Genomic DNA, 8,773 nt, shown 5'->3' with positions numbered 1-8,773 from the left:
CCTTGATTTATAGTTAGCTTAAAAAAAAAGGTAAGGGATCTGACAGGTCAAAGCTGACCCGACCCAACTTGATTGGTGACCCAGGCCGGTCCATTATTGCAATTTGACCTACGACCCAAGCAACTCAATCCACATCTATTTTAATCTAGTATAGATTAGACCCGAACCTTGCTTTCGGCTCTTTCATTAAATTGGGTTCAAACTTAATTTCTAGTAAATTCAATGTGACCCACTCTCTAATTATTTATGTTGCATGCATTTTTTACATAAATATATATTTTTTATTATTATCTTTTAAAATTGTTGGGAATGAAAATCTATATATATAATTTTCATTTTGTAAAAGAAAAAAATAAATTATTATATATATAAAGCGATTAAAATTATAATTTTAATTTAACTTTATAAAATTATATTTATAAATGTTACAAGATTAAAATTAAATGAAAATCTTCTAATGATGAGACTCCGAGAAGTCCAAGTAGTGATTCTTAAGAATTCCTTAGGTGAGAAAAGCTTTCTAAAATTGCTAAAGTATTGAAATATTTAAAAAGTCTTTTCAATACAAAGATTTTCATTTCTTTCTTTAATTTGAATAATTTTTTTAACTAATAATAATAAATATAAATAAATATAAAATATAAAATATTTATAAAAATATACATTTTTAGGAAACAAATTTATTTATGGACAATTGAATAATGGTATAACTTTTAAGGTAAAATAATAATTAAAAAATTGATGACGATGAATTTTTTATGATGAGATTTTAAGGTATTTTAAGTAATAATGCTTAAGAAATCTCTAGATGAGAAGATTTTTTTTTTTAAATGCTACCAACGTATTAGAGTATTTATAAAAAATTTTCAATACCATAAAAATTTTCTTTTTCTTCTAAATAATATAAAAAAGAAATTAATAAGTAATTTTTTTAAAAGGGGAAAATTAAAATGTGTGCATTAACATTTCATTGTTTGCCTTTTCATGTATGTCATTTATTTTTTAAAAAATAATAATAAAAATAAAAATAGCATCCGGTGATGAGATTTTAAAAAGATCTGAGTAGCGATTCTTTAAAAATCTTTAGATAAAAATATTTATCTAAAATGTCGTCAATGTATTGGATCATTTAGAATAATTTTTGATAAAGATTTTTCATATATTTTAACAAATAGAATAAAAAATGAACTTTTAAAATATTATTAGGATTAAATTATAGTTATCATATTTCATTACATGCATTATAAATGTTGATTTTTGAGATAAATATGAATCGCCGATGATAGGATTTTTGATAATTTTGAGTAGTGATTCCTAACAGATCCTTAGGCAAGAAAGTTCCTTTTAATATTGTCAAAATATTGAAATATTCTTAGGAATATTTCAATAAACAAAGTCCTTATTTATTTTTTTAAATCAAGATAAAAAAATAAAAAATAAAAAATGTTTTTTTTGCAATAAAAATTTTAAGAAAATTAACTTTAAATACAAAATTAAGACCTTTTTGTCCAAATTGAAAGATAACACATAATTAATTGTTACAGTTTTTTAATGGGCACTATAGGGGTGCTAATCCTTCCCCACGCATAATCGATTTCCAAACCCAAACTATTCCCTAGACTTAAAAATTATCTTTTTAATAAGTTTTAATTTTTTTAAAATTTTATTAAAGGATAAGTTTTAATAGGTGGCCAATCATACTTAGCCAAAAAGATTAGTGATGACTCCTCCTTTTTATTTTCAAATTTGTTTAACGAACCTAAAAAACTGTTATAATAGCTTGACGACTCTACTTGGGACATCATTTTTTTTAAGGAGTCAAGCCAAAAAATTAATTAGGTGTTATCCTTAATTGTGATTAATGGTTTTAATTAGTATTTAACATTAATTTTCTCTATTTTGATTTTTTTTAAATAACAATGGTAATAGAAATTTACATGCATTTCATTTTAATTATGTCATTTATTCATTTATTATTTTATGTTTTTATATATTATTATTGATAAATTGCAAAGCATTTAAGATTAGGTTTTAAATGTTATATTCCCTCATTCACACATGGCATATCCATATTATGCATGAGCTCCATGCCCATGCTTAATCCTCTTTATAAGGAGTGGAGTACCTATAATCTCATGAGGTGAAAATCTCTACAATAGCAAGTGAAATACTCACACTCAAATTGAACCATTTTCGTTTGTAGCCTATAATAGGTGAGTATCAGGATGCCTTACTAGTTCTATGTGGACGTTAGTCAAGAATAATTTGAGAACCTATAGACATATAAATCTTCACTCAACATACAATGAGCCTTAGGGGACCAGCTATAGGTGGAGTGATGTCGACTTTTTTTTAGAAATAACCCAAATTAGGACACTAATATGATATACATTTAGGGATAATAATGGCAGGTAAAATTAAAATTTTGGAAAAAAAGAAATAGAAATTAAAAAAAAAGCATTTTTTGAAAAAGAAAAGAAAAGAAAATTTTCATTTAACATATAGTTCATTCATTTGTTGGTTATCCAAAATTTACATTTTCAAAAGATGTTTTAAAATAAAATGAAGAATTTTTTTAACATTATCCAACAAACATAAAAAAAAAAAAACAATTTTTTTCAAAAATAAAGTTTTTCTTAAATTCTTTGGTTGTTGGCCAAATATAAATTAATAAAAAAAATTTTGAATCCTAATTATTCTGTGTGATAAAAAATGCACGTTCTTGAATTTTTCCTTTTCCTAATAAAGAAAAAAAAAAGAAAAAGAGAGAATTTTAAGTTTGAATGTTTCATCTTTTGCATTTTAATTTAATCTTGTTGCATACATTTTTATTATTTTTTTAAAAAATAAAAATAATAAGATAATACATGTTCCCATCTAATGATGTCATAATAAGATAATACATGCATTTCATTTCATGCATATGTTAATAAATGATACATGCATCCATGCACATCTTAATAGTAATGCATGCACTCCATCTCATTACATATTTTAAGGTAGTGTCAATCTCGTTAGGCCAGCACAACACGTGCATTGCATTTCATGTAGATATATCTCATGTACATGATATGTTCGCACATTTCATACAAGTAGGTGGCATTAGTCATAGGTATATATCTCATCACTCATGTAGTATGTCATTGCATTTCAGTATATGGATTCATGAATGGTAAGGTTTTATAGAACATGTGTTGCATTTCATACCCTACCATCCAAGCAACATAACATTATATTCTTTGTATACATATTCATGGATGATAAAATTTTTATCATTTGGGGCCCGATACATGTGAAAATTCATTATATTAGGCATTTTGATGTTCCGTGACATTCTTTAGGTATCATTGTCATATTTATAAACATGCTCTATGTGTCATATAAGTTAGAAATTATTTTGTGGCATTCATTCAATAAGGGTCATAATATAGAATTTTTAGTTTAAGTCCCAAAATAAAATATCTGTCTTGGCGGGAATTAGAATGGCAAAAATAAGAGATCAATTAAAAGAAAAAATTAGCGCATTAGAGTTGAATCAAGAGAAATTGTTGCACAACCTTCGAGCGATGAAACAATAAATTGCTCAATTGATGGAAATGGTTAAAGGTAGTGGTATGGTTAAGTTTATTACTCCTTAAGGGCCATTATCATTTCCAATTCTATTAAATCAAGATCAACTAGCTCCTATTCATTTCAGCACTTTTTTTTAGTATACTAGGCATTGGGTGATTCAAATAGTGATCAAATTTTAGGCAAGCTCAAGAAAAGAATGAATGAATTGGCCACACAAATGACTGAACTCAAAAGTATAATTTCCAAGATGTAGTCATTTGGCTTCAAACAACCTTCACCAACTATCTTAATTCTAAACCCGCACCTAAGTTCTTCTCATGACTGTTTTCGACCTTCTTTCCAAGCATCTAGGATTAGGCCTCTAAATTTCATACAACCTCCAAGAATTTTACACCTGAATTCATGCCTACCACCTCTCATGTCACAACCACTTGTTCAGTATGCTATCGCATCACCACTTTTTCAACCCAATTTTCGATCCAAAGTTTCCCAATTCACTCTAACACCAACTGTACCACCAATTTTTCAACAAAGCAATCGAACTATAAAACATAAAAAGTCTTGCACCACCAACACAAAAAGAATAACCCCTATTGACCTAATATCCATATCTTACATAAATTTAAATCCATTATTTCGAGAAAACTATCTTATTGCTCTTGTCCTTATTAAACCCCTTAAACCACCTTATTCCAAATGTTACCACCCAATGCCTAATGTGAATACCATTTTGGCATTATCGGCCATTCTTTAGAAGATTGCATGCCTTTGAAATACAGGGTACAGAGATTGATGAAAGTCGAATATTTAGGTCTTGACGTTGAAATGAAGCCAGTTGTTTATAGGAATCCTTTATTGATCCATGCTAAGATAGCAAGCAATGTTATAGGTAATAGTCAAGTTGGCTAAGATAATGAATAAAAAGCAAAAGCCTTAAAGCAAAAAATTATTCGTACCACCAATCATAGTCAACTTTTTTTGGATTTCTTAGATGAAGGAAGAGGGAGTAAGAGCCAGTCTAGCACTTTTTGCCCTTAGTTCAAAAATGGTTCATGATGTCTAAACTTGAAACTTTTGGGAATGGATAAAAACTTCGCTTGATCAGAATTTCTTATGGATAAACATCTCTGTTTACGTTTAATTTTTTATATAATGATATGCTTAAAGGAGTCCATAAAAAAAATCATAGTTGTAAATATATTTTCACTAAATTTTTTAGCTAGAAGGAATATATTTGAATAAGTTGACCTTTAGGATGGAATTTAAACTTCTTCTCAACAATAATAATAAAATTTGACTTGTATATCATGCATTATTTGTTTGAATTCATTGTTTTTCATGCCAACTAAGGATAAGGAATGATGATTGTGAGTATAATTTCATCAAACCTTTGAAGCAAAAAGGTATTTTTGAAAGTTTTATCTAAAGGCCAATAATAGAATTCATGTCATGCATTTATGACTTTTGGTAATTAATAAAAAGGTTCAAGGATAGCACGTCTTTGGAAACAAGATGAGTTAAATCTATGTACCTACAACTCTCAAGCTTGTACTAGAATTATAAAAAATGAAAATGCAAGTTAGATGGATAGAATGAAAAGTGCACAAGGAGATACTAAGGAAACAGTTATGAGAATGTAATAGAATATGGATAGACAGTTGGCAGAATTAAAACAGTTGTTAGTAGGTTTGACAAAAGGAAAAGGAATAGTTGAAACACACAGGGCAAGGGAGGAAATAGATATTGAAGAATCATTATTTCCACCTGGGTTCACATATCAATATGTTCAAGACCCTCATATGTCACAAGCACCTTTAGTAATTCATCAACCTTATACTGACACTTTTGCCAAGTTACCGTCAATTCAGATAAATGTCAATTATGGGCCTACTCCATATGACTCCATTGCTATGCCTAACTTGGATAATCCTAAAAAAATGGAAGAAACTGAAAAGAGAGTTAATTTATAAGGAGATATGGTGATGAAAGTTAAATATGATTTGTTGGAAGAGAGATAAAGGTAATTGAAGGCCATAATATATATGGGAGTGTTGATGCTAATGAACTTAATTTAGTGCTTGATTTTGTTATTTTATCAAAATTTAAAGCCTCAAATTTTGAAAAGTATGATGAAAGGAAATGCCATTTAACACATATTATCATGTACTACGGAAAGATGATAGGCCACACTCATAATGATAAGTTGTTGATCCATTATTTTTAAGATAGTTTCATTAGGTCTATAGTAAGGTGATATGCCCAGCTAGACCGAAGTAAGATTTGCTCATGAAATGATTTGGCTAGGGCCTTTCTAGCACAGTTTAAGCATGTTGAAAATATGGCACGAAAAAGGTTGTCCCTACAAAATATAGGAAAAAAAGGGCCAATTGAAACTTTCAAAGAACATGTACATAGATGGAGACACACAATAGCCCAAGTACAACCACCTTTGTCAGAGAAAAAAATCTTTGTTCTATTTATTAATTCCCTAAACACTCCCTATTACGAAAGAATTATTGAGAATATATCAAAGAAATTATTGACATGGTGATTATAGGGGAAATAATAGAAAACATAATCAAGAATAACAGAATTGAGTTGAAAGATGCAATTAATGATGAAAAGGGAAATACATCGAAAAACAATAAAGGGGAGGTGCAAGCAGTCACACATGAAGGGCATTTACTTAAGAACTTCATCACGTGCAACCCTTATCCTCTTCATCAACCCCATTTTCATCAACCCCATTTCCCTATCATAGGTAGTATCTCTTAAAATTCATATATTTGCTAACCAAGCCAGTTTTTGGGCTTTTTAATAAATTCCTATCCCTAAATAACCATTCATGATCTTGCCCTTACATTTGAGTCTACCACCCGACTAACAAAGAATAAAAAAAGATCGAGAAATGACCAAGAGTAACTTTTAATCCCTATTTTTCACCTTTTGCCTTTGCTAATAGATGGTTGATATTTCACTCTTGTGCCTCCAAAAACAACACCAAATCCGTCGATCCTATTGGTAAGTGTGATTATCATATGAAGATAATTGGCCACTCGATTGAAAAATATAGACAACTAAAGGAAAATGTTAAGGATCTCATCAAGAATAGTATTTTGACTTCATAACTTATGAAACAATGGAAGTTGACTCTATCCAGTTGCAAAATCTGAGGAGTTGAAATGTGAAAGGAGGTATTGAGTTTTGAAAGATCAAGATAGGATGCTTTTCTTTTAAACCTTTGACCTTTTATGTATGACATGTGTATGGTGTCCCTAGGAGTTATTTAAATTAATCTTGTTAGAATTTATTTTGGAAAAAAATGAATTTTTTAAATTTTACTATGAAATTTTATCTTTATGCATTTGTTTGAATAAAAGTCCCACATAATTAATTTTTCAAAATCATAAAATAAAATGTTCTTTGTAAAAAAATAAAATAAAATAAAATAAGAAAAGAAAGAAAAAAGAAAGAGAAAAAGTTATCTTTTGTAATAAAAGATAAAAAGAGTCTCGAAGTAACTGGTGATTACTATTAAAAAATAAACTTATCCAATACATTCACACTTTCCTTGACCGTTCCTATGTTGCAATTTTTTGAATAACTTCACTTACCAGTTATAATCCTTTAAGGGGCATTAACTTCAACTTACGAACCTTGTCATCATTTGACATATTGAGATAATAATATTTTCTTGGGCAATGAACAAAAAAGACTAATTTTGAAAATTCATTTTGAAATTCGAAAACCAAGCAAGACACTCTTTCAAATTTTTAATTGGTAATTTAATGCACGTCAAAATTTTGTCAATATAATTGAACTATTTAAATTCTTTCAATGACCATAGACATGAAAAATGCCTAAAATTTCTCTTTTAAATAGTCTTTGTTTCACATCTTAAGGTATATTGAACAAAAAAAGCAAAATTTCTTTTTGCCTAAGATAATTTGTTTCCTGCCTTAATACCTTTTCCCTTCATTTTACCAAAAAAAGCCAAACAATTTGGAACCAAAAAAAGTTTTTTCACTATGTGATCAAACAAGGAAACATCCCATATAACCTGATTTTCACTATCATAAGAACCTTGAATGGAAAACAAGATGGGGCATCAGTCATGCAAAAATAATTTATGGTTATAACACAAAAGTAAAGGAAAAAACAAAAACAAAAAGAAGCCTTTTATCTCTTTATTCAAATAATTTATTTTTTTAACTAAGTAATCGTGTTTGAAATGATAAATGGTCATTTTTTTATCCTTTTCATATAAAAAAATTATCCACTTGCTACCTATTTGAGCCACTTAAATTTTTCGTTTCAAAGTGAACCATGACCAAGGATCGTCTTTTACAATGGGGGTAAAATAAGGATATCTTGAAGAGCCTAACTTTAAGAAAAATGTTTGATAGTAAGAGCATTTCACATGCACCTCAGAGATTAGTGTCCAGGGTAAAAAGTGAATAAAACTTCAATTAGAATCCTACGAATTCAAGAAAGTAAATTGCTAAAAATGAAATCAAATGTTTTAAAAAAATAAAAAAGGTAAAAAAACAAAGATGTGCATCTTGGAAATGAGAGTCAGGGACAAAAAGTGAATAAAGCTTTAGTTAAAATCTCAAGTAAAAAAAACAGATAGAATTTAAGAAAATAAAATACTAAAGTTGAAGTCAGATGTTTCCAAAAAAGAAATAGCAAAGAAAAAAAAACAAACACCTTAGAGATGAGGATCCAAGGTAAAAACTGAATAAAGCTTTAGTTAGAATTCCAAGTAAAAAGAAGATAGAATTTATGAAAGTAAAATGTTAAAGATAAAGTCAAATATTTCCAATAAAATGTTTCCAAAAAAAAGGAAAGAACAAAGAATGGAAGACAAACACATCGAAGATAAGGATCCGAGGTAAAAGGTAAATGAAGCTTTAGTTAGGATCCTAAGAAAAAAGAAGATAGAATTTAAGAAAGTAGAATGCTAAAGTTGAAGTTATATGTTTTCAAAAAAAAAAAGGAATAAAGAAAGAAAGGCACATGACTTTTAATCCAGAGAATGCTCTATAAGATTCTTGGTTTAATTACCCCGAATAACATATTTTGAGCTTATTTATCCATTCTTTCATAACATTGAACCTTGGCCTACATTACATACCTTGAAATATCCATTTTGATCAAATATGGACACTTGAATTGAAGAGTTGTGTTCTTGAAAATT

The sequence above is a fragment of the Durio zibethinus genome, chromosome 15 (genome assembly GCF_047325235.1).
Source record: "Durio zibethinus cultivar Kanyao isolate XHJ-2024 chromosome 15, ASM4732523v1, whole genome shotgun sequence".
Lineage (NCBI taxonomy): Eukaryota > Viridiplantae > Streptophyta > Magnoliopsida > Malvales > Malvaceae > Durio > Durio zibethinus.
Note: the sequence above shows the minus strand (reverse complement) of the source record.